This window comes from Callospermophilus lateralis, chromosome 7 (assembly GCF_048772815.1).
Source record: "Callospermophilus lateralis isolate mCalLat2 chromosome 7, mCalLat2.hap1, whole genome shotgun sequence".
Lineage (NCBI taxonomy): Eukaryota > Metazoa > Chordata > Mammalia > Rodentia > Sciuridae > Callospermophilus > Callospermophilus lateralis.
Genome location: NC_135311.1, coordinates 44,978,155 through 44,992,756, shown reverse-complemented (window position 1 = coordinate 44,992,756; position 14,602 = coordinate 44,978,155). Strand labels below are relative to the sequence as shown.

Below are 14,602 nucleotides of genomic sequence, written 5' to 3'. Positions count from 1 at the left end.
ATCTGGCCTCTTAGTAATTTTGGATTTCTACGAGACATCCCAAATGGCCACAGATTTTCTGATGATTAGCAAGCATTTATTCTTTTGACTTGATTATTGTTTCCTGTTCAAGTGAATTTATTACTGCAGTTGAAACCATGTACTTAACCAATAAACTATTTGCTGTTTAGTTTTAATTATTTGTTAAATGTAAAGAACAGCAATCCATTCTGCAAACTCTTATTCAAAATATTTGTGTAAAAATAAGTATGAACCAAGATCAGTGTTCCATCTAAATTTTATGTTATATATAAAATATTTGCAGGGGGACCTGAATAACTATACCTCACTTGCAAATTTTTTGTCTTATATAAATAAAGTGAAAATAATCTACTCTTCTTGAAAGTGTCTTACACTTTAGCTATAGTAAGTCAGAATAGTAATTATTCTTATTTATAAGTTCAATCTGCAACATCAGGAGTTCATCTAAGTAAAAAGCTGCTAAGTAATATGCTTGACTCACTCATTTGAAGTTAACTAAAAAAGTTTCAGTGATCCCATAAGAGATTGTATCGAGTTCTTTAAATGAGTTCTGATTTAGACTGTACAAGAATATTAAATGTATAGAAAAATACATCTTTAAGAATATGACATTTATGGCTATTCTAGGCAATAACACTTTATAAAAAAGTCCATCATACCAGCAATAAAATGGTTCCTTATTCACAAATATGGCAATTAACACCAAACCTTAACACCCTGAAACAAAAAGGAAAGGGATGTACCAATTTCAGACTATTTTTCGAAGCTTCCATATCCTAAATTATACTTAAAGTTGAAGACGGTGAGGTTTATAAATTTTAGAACTAGAAAGCCAGGACTGGAGCCAAGTCTTATTCCAAATCTATTTTTCTAGTTGTCACTTCACATTTTTTATTCTTTGTTTTCAGCCTTCATTATGGGAGAACTGGGATCACATATTGTTCACATAGATTCTAATTTAAGTATAATACACTAGAATTTGAGATAGGTATAAAACAGGCCTATAACTGTAACCTATTAGGAACTTTATCAGTCAGACACTTTGTAAATATAAAGGAATATGATGACAATATTTCCCAAAAAGAGACATATTTATATTAAGAAAAAGAATTCTTATGTTTTATCAAGGAGAAAACAAAAGTTTTAAGATGGGAATCCAGAAAATATAACTCAAGTCCTTTTTATGGCAACTTGTAAATATAGTTTATAAGTACATATAAATAACTACATTAATCTTTTTAAAGGTGGTCTCTGCTTGATAATCTTATCATTTCTTTGCAAATAATAGGGAAGAAAAAAATCTATTTCCTTAATGCTCGAATGGCCTCTCTTCATCATGTCTGAATATACAGTTGAATAGTAGTCAACAATTTAAGCTATAATGAAGTAGTTCTATAATTATTGAACATGTATCATAAGAAATCAGGTTAACTTCTCCTGCTTCATCCTTGGAAACACTGTATTTTCCACTACATTGGCAACTCAGAAAAAAAGAATGATCATCTTCGTTCCAAGACATTTCTTCAAGATATACTTGAGCATCTACTGGGCCCAAATTTCTTAGCTCATCTTCATGCCACTGCAGGTCATACTCTTTTTTTGTCTCTTCATTCCCTAGAATTTTCCATGCCTGATCAATTCTGATGAACTTCTGTATACATTCCTCCACTTTTCCTGCTGGCACATCTGTACTTTGTTTATCTGGATGATACATCAATATGAGCTTCTGATACTTTTGTTTTAGGTCTGACACATCTGCAGACCGGTCTGCCCCCAGAATGCTGTACCAATCCTTTTTTGATAACTGCTCAAATGCCATCATCCATTAAACAAGAAGTGGGGCTTCTCACATCCGCCAACTTCACACAGCCAAGGAGGCCTGCTCCCTGCCAGCTAAAGAACATATCTTTTCATCTTAAGAAAAAGTGCTTACTGGGGCTCCTGATATAGCTCAGTTGATAGAGTGCATAAGGCCCTGGGTTCAATCCCCAGCGCCACCCAAAATAAAAGTGCTTATTTATGTGTTATGTCTGTCATTTGAAACAAATAATCTTCGAGAAGGGGTTTTGATGAAATACACTATGAAAGTTTAGTGCATCTTAATGAGATTATGGGTATAACATAATTACACTGCTGCTTTTGATATCCTATCACTTGATCTACAGTTTCTGGAGTGGCCATTAGTGTTGAGGAATCAGAAATTGTCCATCTAAGTCTTTGGCTTCAAATATAAAGTGATGGTTTTTACAACTTTTTTTTTTCTTGGGGATGGTGTTTGGCAGCTATAGGACCCATTTGGATGGAGTTCTGGACCAATGGAACTGCCATGAGAGGGACTAGGATGAGGACAGCCAGTTTCTGAAAGTCCTAGAGGATAAATATTTTCACATAATACTTGAACCAAAAGACTAGGTAGGTTTAAACAAATGAGGTGGATGGACTTTTGATTTATTACTCTTTTCTTGCCAGAAAATTTGGTTATCCATGAGAGAAACCTATAAGAGGTAGACTTGGAGCTAGGTTTCAATTTAATAAATAATTCATCCAAGTCTTATTAGTGCTAAGAGAGGAGCCATGTCTGGCTCTTTTTTTTTAAGTCTATGCAGATTTACAATCCACAGTCCACGATTCTTCTTCTGGCCAGGTCTCATATTTGTATTTGTGTGTGTGTATACACACACACACACACACACACATACACATACACACACAAGCACACACATTTTATTTTGGTTTTAGTTGGACACAATACCTTTAATTTAATTTTGTGGTTCTGAGGATCGAACCTAGTGTCCTGCACGTGCTACACGAGTGCTCTACCACTGAGCCCCAACCCCAGCCCCATTGTGTTTGTATACTTAAATGTTGTTGCTTGTTTACATCCCAGCCCCATTATGTTTGTGTACTTAAATGTTGTTTCTTGTCTATATAATCTTTATGTTTCTTATACTTTCTAATAGCAAATATTTTTTAAAATTTTAATTGCTAAGCTTTGTGTTGTGAAATTTGCTTTTCTTTTTGTACTTTGTCAACATTTGACTACATTATTTAATTTGCTTTTAGACTTTAAATAGAATTGGCATATTTATAACAAAATATTATTAACATAATGTGTTTTATAGAAAATATTATAAAACATACAATTCTAGAAAATAAATGTAATCATCTAAAATCCAATACCCAGAGACAAATCATACTGTGGTGTATTTTTTGGTTATTTTTTTTCTCATTTATTGAATCAATATAGACACACACAAACACACACATACATATTTGTTTCAGACTAAAAAGGAACCACACTACATAAACAGATAAAGCATTTTTTATTTGTTATTTAATTTTATACCATAAACATTCCTCCTTTGTTGTCATAAACAATATTATACAACAAGCACATTTCATATTTTATTAATTATTTCTTGAAAACACAATTATCTCACTCTTCAAATAATTTTTATTCAAGCAAGAATTTTATAATCCAAATGATAGGTTCTTTTTGCTGAATTTTCAATTATGTTATTTAAAACAGAACTGAAATTCTGAATTATACCACATAAAAAACTATGAAAGTACAGATAGGAATTATTCAGAGATGTGAGCTTTGTTGAAAATTCTTTTCCGATGTTGACAAATAATTGATTTGTTGAAAACAACTTTTAATTACTGCATATAAGTTTTAATTTATATTTTATTTGTATCTTTTTTTAGAATTTGTGATAGCATTGAGTCAAGTATCAGAGCCATGGTAAGTTTTCTACCAGTTCAACAATTTGTTGCCAAGACAGTTGTTGGCTAGTTGGATTCTTTTCAGGTGCTTTGTGAGATAATTCATAATATTAAAATACCAAATATATGCTAAATAATTAAGGTTTTAATTTCTAAGAGACTATTGATTTAATTATTTATAAACTAAAATGTGCCCTAAAACTGAATTTACAGATTTGCGTATTTTTCAGTAAAATAGTTCATTATTAATAAAATTCATTCTTTCAAAAACAAATGCTTTCCGTGTACTTACCTTATGCTAAGAATATTTTAAGGACTAGAAATAAAACAGTAAACAAGTTATATTTTCTGTCATATTGGAGAACATATTCTAATAGGAAACATAAAATAAAGAAGTAAAAAATAAGTATATCCATTTATATCAGGTAGACATCAGATAAAACAGAGTGAAAAAAATGAGTGTTTGGAGTATGCATAATAAGGTGAGTCTATTTTAGGTTGCTTGGCCACCTTTCTAAGAAGTAGAGAAAAGGGTAGGAAAACTGGTGATCTTTGGATGAAATATAGTATATTTTTTCACTCTTAATCTTTCACCATTTATGTATGGACTCTTCCCAAGATAGCGGCTGGCATATATTATTCTTAAAAATAAATTAAATATTGTTGTTTGTATTCTTGATTGTTGCCATTCTGACTTGAGTGAGATGAAATCTTTGAGTACTTTTGAATTTCATTTCTTTAATTGCAGTGGAAATGGTAATTTTCAAGAATACAAACCACAATAAGTGTTGGTGAGGTTGTGGGGAAAAGTTACACTCAAACTTTTTTGGTGGGACTGCAATTTGGTGCAATATGGAAAGCAGTATGGAGACTCCTCAGAAAACTTGGAATGGAACCACCATTTGACCCAGTTATCCCACTCCTTGGTTTATACCAAAAGGACTTAAAATTAGCATACCACAGTGACACAGCCATATCAATGTTTATAGCAGCTCAATTCACAATAACTATACTACAGAACCAACCTAGATATCCCTCAACATATGAATGCATAAAGAAAATGTGGTATATATACACAATGGAATATTGCTCAGCCTTAAAGAAAAATGAAATTATGGCATTTTTTGTAAATACATGGAAATGGAGAATATCATTCTAAGTAAAATAAGCCAAATCCAACAAGCCAAGGCTGATTGTTTTCTCTGATAAGTGAGTGCTAATCTATAATTGGGGTGAGAAGAATGAAGAGACTTTGGATTGTGCAGAGGGGGTGAGAGGAGGGAAGGGGGTATAGGGATGGGAAGGATGACAGAATGAGATGGACCATTATGAACATGTATGATTTACATTACTGGTGTGACAGTACACCATGTCCAGCCAGAGGAAGGAGAAGTTGTGCTCCATTTGTGTACAATGTGTCAAAATGCATTGTCCTGTTATGTATAACTAATTAGAACAAATTTAAAAGAAAATTTTAAATGATGGCATGAAGAAAAAAAATCAAATATAAATTCCCCAAGAACCCCAAAACAAAAGCAAATAAAGACCCAAATCTGCAATGGTGTGCAGTATGTAGAAGAGAAATTCTAAATGCTTCAACCTGGTAGTGAAGGCACTCTTTATTTTTTTCCTTGATTCTCTCACCAACTTTTTCTCTCACTTTTTTGATCCCAATATGCTTATCAAAACACGTGGATTTATTTTTATGGTTATTCTAGAGACATTTAATAATTTATTCCTCTCAAATTATTAGTTACATTAAAAGACTTTTAAAAGTGTCCAGAATTTGTTTTCTTGTCTTCCTAAACACTTAACAGTAAACTGTTTAATCAACTGTAATGATGTGGCATTATTTATACACTAGTGACCATCCTATCTTTACTTTCCATGGTAGTTTGTCTGCATACATTCCTTTATCCATTCATCTGCAGATCATCCATCCATCCTTCCATCCCTTTTTTCACTCATCTATTCATTCATTCATTCATTCATTTCCAATAAAAGCAGCAACACACTAGTTGGAATGTAAAATACATCAAAAAAATTTTAACTAGATTTTAATCCTTGTATTCCTAGCTAGATGTTTCTCTGTGATGTTGGCTTCTAATTTGGTGATGAATTGCATAATAAATGTACAATAAATATCAGCAGAGGATGAAAATCCCAAGTTGAAAACATTTCTGCGCAAGTATGAAATGACCTTCTCTAGGGTATCTGTTTTTAGTTAAATGAATGACTTATTCTAGTTGGTATTCAGAAGGAAGAATAGGAGAACATTTCTAGTTTTATGGTTCAATGAGTCTCATTACCTGATAAAAACAGTTCTAGTCACATTGTTTCATTTTTATGCCTCTTTAAACTTACTTATAAAACAGGGATAGCTTATTCCCCACTCACTTCAGAGAAAGATAACAAGAAAAGATGAAAGGTAAAAATCCATTAGTTCTTTAGAGTAGAATGAGTACGTGCCATAATACCTATTCAACATCACAGGAAATGAGTTTTTCTCAATCAGTGCTTTTCAAATTATCTTGTGCAAAGCCTACTAGGTCCCTTATCTTAAACAATCCCCAAGGATGACCAGAAGTTAAGAGGTGAGAGTGCTAGATGTAAGCAGGATACTCACTGAGGTTTTGACAAGAACAACCATATGTTTGTACATTGTATGTTTGCTTGTGCAAAAAATTGCTGTTGTGGAGGTGCCTCAATTTTGTTTTATAAAATGAGGAAAAACAATAGTTTTTATCCTAGAGGGATGTGTAATTAACTGAATTATAATAGTTAAAATACTTGAAATAATGCTTAGAATGTGGTGTTAGAAAAGTGTTAGCTGTAATAATAATTATTATTTATACATCTTTACCTTATATCAAATCTTCTCAGATGTATGTGTTTATTTATTGCCTGCTACAGAAGGTAAGCCTTAGGAAAAATGAGATATTTATTTCCATTTTTCAAATGTTGTCTCCATTTCCTAGACACTGCCAAAACACAACAGATAATAAGTTATTTTTTTTTTATTTTGTTTTAGGTACTGGGGATTGAACTCAGTGTTTGTATTTTATTTAGAGACAGGGTCTCACTGAGTTGCTGAGCACCTCACTTTTCTTGAGGCTAGCTTTGAACTCACTATCCTTCTGATTTAGCCTCTGGAGCCACTGGGATTATAGGCATGCACCACCATTCCCAGCTCCTTCACAGTTCTTTCTATTATCTATTTTGAGCTAAATGCAGTACATAAGATTCTTTATGAAAATTGTATGAATTACTGACTTTTTTCTCAGGGACAGATTATGAGAGTCTGTTTATTCCTTCTGAAATGTGCATTATTCATAAGAAGCTATATATTTGTTCTCTCCTAAGTTCAATTATTAGATTCATTAGGAATTGCATACAAAAAGAATGAATTTTTAAATTGCACTTTTAATTATATATTTGAATGAATAGTACATGTTTATATTTTATTAATGAGTGTTAAGTTAGTACAGTGTATTATGTTGGGTATGTTTTTTAAAAAAAATATTTAATTTCTTTTGTTTATGCTTTTCTTCCATTATATTTTGTTTATGTAGTTGTGATTTCTCTGTTGTTTTAACTAATCACATCAATAATAATTTTATTATTTCATTTTTTATTATTGTTTTATTATTTTTTTTAGGAGCCCAACTATTGGTTTTATTTATTGGTTATACTCCTTTTCTCATTTATGATTCATAAATTTTAACCTTTTTTTCAATCCTTATCTTCTGTTTTACTTATTATTATTTTTTTGATAGCTTTTTGAGGTGGAATGCTTGACTCACTTTTTTAAAAACATTCATTTGATGCTTAACATTACAAATCTTGTGTTCTAAAGCCTCATGGCATTTTTTTTACTGTTATTAAAAAATTCTGGTTACAATTTTTTATACCAAAGATTTATTAAGATAGATCTTTCTTGGTGAACAAATGAATCTTAAGGTTTTTCTTTTCTTCCTTGCTAGTTCTTCTTTTTCCTCTGCTCTTACTATAATTTCTGGTAGTCCTTTTTCCTTGTGATTTGATATTTCTGTTCAGGAATAAATGTGAAATATATATATATATATATATATATATATATATATATATATATATATATATATTAGACTTTTCTGTAAAATAAAAATAAATAGGCTGTGGGAATGCCTAAAAATCTGATTGTATAATTAATGAGAATATAGTCCCTTTTGCTACTCATTTTATTTTATGCTCAATGCTTAGCAGAGCCTTGTCTACAATAGTGCACAACAATTCTTTTCAATGAGTGAGAGAATACCCAAAAAAGTTAATGAAATGGAGCAATACCTTTCTTTACTCTACCTGAGTGTTTGGGCTATGTTCCCTGTGGGTTCAGTTTTAAGACAGAAAGGTACAGACAGAGAAAATATTAACTATGAGATAACATAGTAGTTATTTATATATTTTGTTACGCACACATTGTAATAATCACAAAGAAATGTTTAGGAGACTTAGAACTTGCATATTTTATTTCATCTTTAATTTGAAAATTATTGGTAATTCTAACCCCTGGCTTAGATAAAAATGAAGATGCACAGCATCTGTTTTAGAACATCAACTAGGGGAGGGGAGTTGTAAAATATACAAGTAAAAATATCTGATTTTGCAAATTGAGTTGGTTTGCCATCTTAAATTTACAGACACCGAAGACAGTAGTCACTCCAGGGGATAAGTTCTTCACCTAACATGGCAGGGTCCAAAAATCTGCTAATTAGATTCTTGACTTTGAAAGACACATCCTATTTCAAAGTGTGTGAGATTGTGTGGACTCAAACAGCATTCATTTTCTGACTTCTTTAGAGCACCTTCAAAAAGTAGATGGACTATAGATTCCTGTGGTACTGTGAGAGAATACCCAAGGTGAGAGAATACCCAAAGCAGTAAATGAAATTGAGCAATACCATAGAGGGCTCTCATCATAAGACAGCATCATCAGTAGTCCTGTGGGTCACTTCCGCTTCCTTCAACACTCTTCACCTAGGTAGGTGGATCACGTGTCCCTCCTCTTGTAATATTCCTGATTTTGAATATCTTGTCTGAAGGGGTCACATGTTCTTAAGCTTAATTCAAAAATTTATAGGTAAGCATAAAATATAGGGTTTTGAAATATTTGTGTTAAAAAACATGCCACCCAGGTTTCTGAAGAGTAAAGTGACATTTTCATTGTGAAATATTGGCTGCATGAATGCATTTAATTCTCTGAGAATATTTTCTTGTATATATTATTTCATACATGTGTATGCATATATGCATATATATTTTTTTCTGTGAAATATAGAAGTAAAGTACATTTGCAAGAAAATATAAATAATAATACAAAAGCCTTCATCTTTATCCTCCTTGTCCTAGAATTTTTTTTCTGTCCAAATAATGTTGCCTAGAGGACTTAGTCTCTTTTCTTCCACTTATCAGCTTTTTATTTCTAATAAAGTACATATATTCTCCTAGCCTTGGTTTCAAGGTAAAAAAAACTATGACTTCCTTATTTTTGCCATAGGTTCTGAAGAAGGAACAAATGAGGAAAAAAAATTGACTGTGCTTTCAAAATGCTATATGAACACAGTAAATTGTATCAGGACAAAGACATCAGGATGTCCTTACCATACAGACTGTCTATTAGGCTTCCAGGAAGGGTAAGAACAATCTTTGCGAAAATGTCAAAATTGTTTGCTTCTGTCACTGATGCTGCACTGACCTTGCCAGATAAAAGTGCAGCAGGACATATACGCATGAGCTGTGAGCAAAGAGAGAACAGTGATGGCACCGTACAGGGGCTTTCAAATTTTATGGGCTAAGAATCCTTTGTTCAAACACCATGTTTTGATGAACTCACACATGGCACAATAAGCAAAGCTGTTTTTGTTGGAGGGGCAAGGCAGGCCTTCAGAAATCCTAGTGTTCTCTTGCTGCTGTTGCAGTACTGAATTCCATTTGAAAACCATAGTCCAAAGAATGAGCCTGTGGCTATGAAGCCACACTGAGGGGCAGATCTCAGCACTGTGGTCAGCATAGAGCTCCACCTCTGCTATCTGACAGTCATATTTGCTGGCCCAGCTTCCTTTTCTTTTTCTTTATTTTTAATATTCTGTCTTAATTTAAAAAATTGTTGTTGTCAATGAAGCTCTATTTTATTTATTTATATGTGGTTCTGAGAATCAAACCCAGTGCCTCACACATGGTGGGCAAATGTTCTATCAATGAGCTACAACCCCAACCCCCACAGCTTTCTTGATGTGCTCCTAGATATCAGACTTAAAGCACAAAATACAATGATTCAGGACCACCATTAAATATGACAACATTGATGTTTAACATTTTAGTTAGAATTAAATGTAACAATTTTCCAATCCAGTGGTTTTCGGTTGTCCAGTCTACTAGTTGTCTTTCTGAAGGAACCTCCTTAAGGGTCCGGGGTCATGAGAAGGTTGGGAAGATATTGGGAAAGCCTTACAAAGACCTAGACAAGTCTTAGACAAGTTCCTTTTTAAATATAGAATTTTGGCAATTTTAATTCAACTTTTATTTGTTTCTTTCCAGATTTACTGAGATATGATTGACAAAAAATCATATGTGTTTCAGGTACACAAAATTATGTTTATATATACATATACAATGTGAAATGATTGCCACAAGCTAATTGACATTTCCATCATCTCATAATTATCTGTGTGTGTGTGTGTGTGTGCGCGTACAGTAGATATTAAGTGTGTGTGTGTGCGCACACACACACATGCATTGAGGACACTTAATATCTACTCTCAGCAAACTTCAAGTATACATTACAAGTAACTATAGTCACAGTATTGTACCTTAGATCTCCAGAACTTATTGTATAACTGAAATTTTCTGCTCTTTGACCAACATCTTCCAATTTCTTTTACTCCCCCAGCTCTGTGTTGATGTGACTTTTTAGATTTCACATATAAGTGATTTTATGCAGTAGTTGTCTTTGTCTAGCTTATTTCATTTGGATAATGTCCTTTGGGCTCATCCATGCTATTGCAAATGGCAAGAATTTCCTTCTGTTTTATGGTAAAGTAGCAATGCATGCATGTGTGTGTGTGTGTTTATGTGGGTGTGTGCATGTGTGCACACACATACACATTTTTTTTTTTTTGTCCATGTATCCATCGATAGACACTTAAGTTGTTTCTAAATTTTGGCTTTAGTGAATGATGTGACAACAAATGTTAGGTGCAGATATTTCTTTGAGATAATTATTTCAATTTATCTCATTTCCTTTGGATGCATATAGTCAGCAGCACAATTGTTGGATTATAGGGCAGTCCTATTTCTAATTTTTTTCAGGAATCTCTATATTATTTTTCATAATATTTAAACCATTTATTTTACTATAAATAGTGTATACTCTCCATATCCTAGGTAACAAGAGTTAATTTTTATCTTCTTTTATAAACACTGTTCTAATAGGTGTGAGGTGAACTCATTATGATTTTGATTTGCCTATTTTTGTTTTTTCATGAACCTGTTGGCGATTTGTAAGTCTGCCTTTAAAAAATATCTATTCAGGTCCTTTGTTAATTTTTTTAATTGAGTTTTTTTAAAAACTATTAAGGTCTATGAGTTCCTTTCATATTTTGGAAATTACCCATTATTAGAGATATGGTTTGCAAATATTTTCTATCACTTTATAAGTTGCCTTTGCATTTTGTGGATATTTTCTTTATTGGGAAGAATATTTACAAAAAAATATAATTCCATTTGTTTATTTTTGCTTTTGTTGCCTGAGAGTTTGGTGCACTATCTTTCTATCTCTATCTATCTATCTATCTATATACATATATATGTGTATGTATGTATGTGTATATATATATTGATATATATGTGTGTGTTTATAAAATATATACATTGGCAAGACTGATGTCAGGAAGTTTTTTTCCATATGTTTTCTTCTTGAAGTGTGAGAGTTTCAGAACCTACACTCAAGTCTTTAAGCAATTTTGAGTTGATTTTTTTTGTATGATATATGGGTCCAATTTCATTCTTTCACATGTGGATATCTAGTTTTCACAACATCATCTATTGAAAAGATTATTCTTTTCTCATTGTACAGTCTTTATTAAAAATTAATGGGCTATGTTCCCTGTGGGTTTAGCTTTAAGACAGAAAGGTCCAGATAGGGAAAATATTAACTATGAGATAACATAGTGGTTATTTATGTATTTTGTTACACACACACTATAATAATCACAAAGAAAAGTTTAGGGGACTTAGAACTTGTATATTTTATTTCATCTTTAATTTTAAAATTATCAGTAATTCTAACCCCTGGCTTGAATAAAAATGAAGATGTACAGCATCTGCTTTTAGAACATCAACTGGGGGAGGGGAGTTGTAAAATGTACATGTGAATATGTTGGTAAATCTAACCCTGCATGCATACTTTTATTTTGGGTACTCTTTTTTTTTCCACTGGTATGCCCACCTATCTTTCTTCGTGCAAATACCACATTGCCTTTATTTCTGTAAATTTGTAATATACTTGAAACCAGGAAATGTAATATTTTTATCTTTGTTCTTAAAAAAAATTAATCCATTTACAGTTAGGGTAATGGTCAATAGATGAGGTCTTAAATAGCCACTGTGCATCTTTCTTTCTAAGTTTAAACTAACTCTCTCTTTCTTTCTCTCTCTCTCTCTCTCTCTCTCTCTCTCTCTCTCTCTCTCTCTCTTTCTTCCTCTCTTAGAGCTTACAGTCTTCCTTTATGGTAGGTGATTACTTTCACAGTGTGTTTTGATTCCTTGATAATTATTTTGGGTTTGTCTATTACAGATCATTGCTTTGTGTTTACCATGAGGCTTATACAAGATATTTTGATTAAAACAAGCTATTTCTAAAAGATAAAAAAATCCATTATTATAACGGTTAGAAAAGAAACAAAGAAAGAAAATTTATTAATAAAAATGTGCTTGTACTCTATTCCTTCCCACATTTTGAATTGTTAATGTCCCATTGTACATCTTTTTATGTTTTAGCATATTAAGAAATTATTACTATTTTTATTTTTATCTTCACAGTAAGATATGAATGGTTTATACATTCTTACAATATTAAAGCATTCCAGGTTCATCTGTTTAACCAGATTCCTCCCACTACCATCCCTCATTTACCCCTGGAAATGACTAATCTGTGGTCCTTTTTTTAAATAATTTTGCAATTTCAAGATTTTTATATATATAAAGTTATATAGTATGTAACATTTTGGGATTATAGCACAGTTCTCTAAATATTCACTTAGGTTGTGTGTATCCATAGTTTCTTCGTCTTTATTGATAAGCAATATTTCATAATATGAATGAAAACTAGTGTTTTTACCCATTCACCCATTAAAGGACATTAGGCTGTCTCCAGTTACTCTTATCATAGAGTTTCTAACACTTCAGTTTTTTTCTTTTCACTCAGTAATGTCTCTTTTGATTTGAAGAACTCTTTTTAGCATTTCTTATGGGACAGATCTGGTTGAGATATATTCTCCCAGCTTTTGTTCCTCTGGGAAAGTCTTCATCTCTTCATAATTTCTAAAGGATAGCTTTGCTGAGTTCATTATTATTGGATGGCAATGATTTTTTCTTCAATACTATAAAAATCTCATGCCACTCTCACTTGGCCCGTAAACGGTCTGCTGAGAAATTTGCTGTAAGGTAAATTGAAACATCTTACGTGTTATTTGTTCCTTTTCTCTTGAAACCTTGAGGATCTTTATTTTTTGCCTTTGAGAGCCTTTTTATAGGCTGGACACCTCTGCGGGGCAGAGGTGGGGGCGGGAGTGTGTGTTAGGCAGGAAGATAGAGAATTCAAAGCCAGTTTCAGCAAAAGCAGGCACTATGCAACTCAGAGAGACCCTGTCTCTAAATAAAATACAAAATAGGGTTGGAGATGTGGCTCAGTGGTTGAGTGCCACTGAGTTCAATCTCTGGTACAAACACACACACACACACACACACACACACACACACACACAAAAGAGCCTTTTTATAATTTATTATGGCATGATGTTTACACAGTTTTCCTGAGCTAGGGTGATGAGTTAGATTAGAAATATTAAAGGCATGTGAAATTTAAGAAATAAAGACAAGACACAGAAGTAAGTGAAAAGCAGGATCTGACAGGTACTAGTTCTGATGGAGACTGGATCTAACAAAGAATAAGAGCCCACATTTTATTTTTATAAGTAGGAACATGAAAGGGTTTCAGTGTGACAGGCTTCTTGAGTAAAACAGGATGATGATGAGACTTGGCAGTTTACGCCTACCTCCTCTCTACCTCTGGGTAGCTGTGTTTGAATCTAGGGCTATCTGACCAAAGCAGGGTTTCTGTATAATCTGAGCAGTCTCAATTGTGGAATTTCACTGAAAGTTCCCAAAAATCAACACCCACTGCATTGTGATGGCTCAAACCCATAATTCATACACGGCCTCCAACAGTATAGTTGGAGTTAAATTTGACTGGTAAGCTGTGACCTATGAGTGTCTTGATATTTGTATACTTGTTTAGGTTTTGGAAGTTTTCGGTTATTATCTCTTTGAATAAGCTTTCTACACCTTTGACATTCTCTATTTCCCCTGAACTCCAATAGTCCATATATATATATTTTTTTTCTTTTTTCTTTCTTTCTTTCTTTTCAATACCAGAGATTGAACACAGAGCCTCATGCAAGCTAGGTAAGAGCTCTGCTTCTATGCTATATCCCCAGCCTCAAATATTTGCTCTTTCAATTATGACCCAAAGGTCCCACAAGCTTTCCTTCTTCCTCTTATTTTTCCTGTTTTCTCCTCTGACTGTCCCCAGTGTATCCTA

At 32.7% G+C, this 14,602-nt stretch overlaps 1 pseudogene; it reads right to left on the bottom strand.

Moving 5' to 3' along the window:
• Positions 1–1,384: 1,384 nt before the first annotated feature.
• LOC143404232 (dnaJ homolog subfamily C member 24 pseudogene) lies at positions 1,385–1,843 on the bottom strand (annotated as a pseudogene).
• Positions 1,844–14,602: the final 12,759 nt, after the last annotated feature.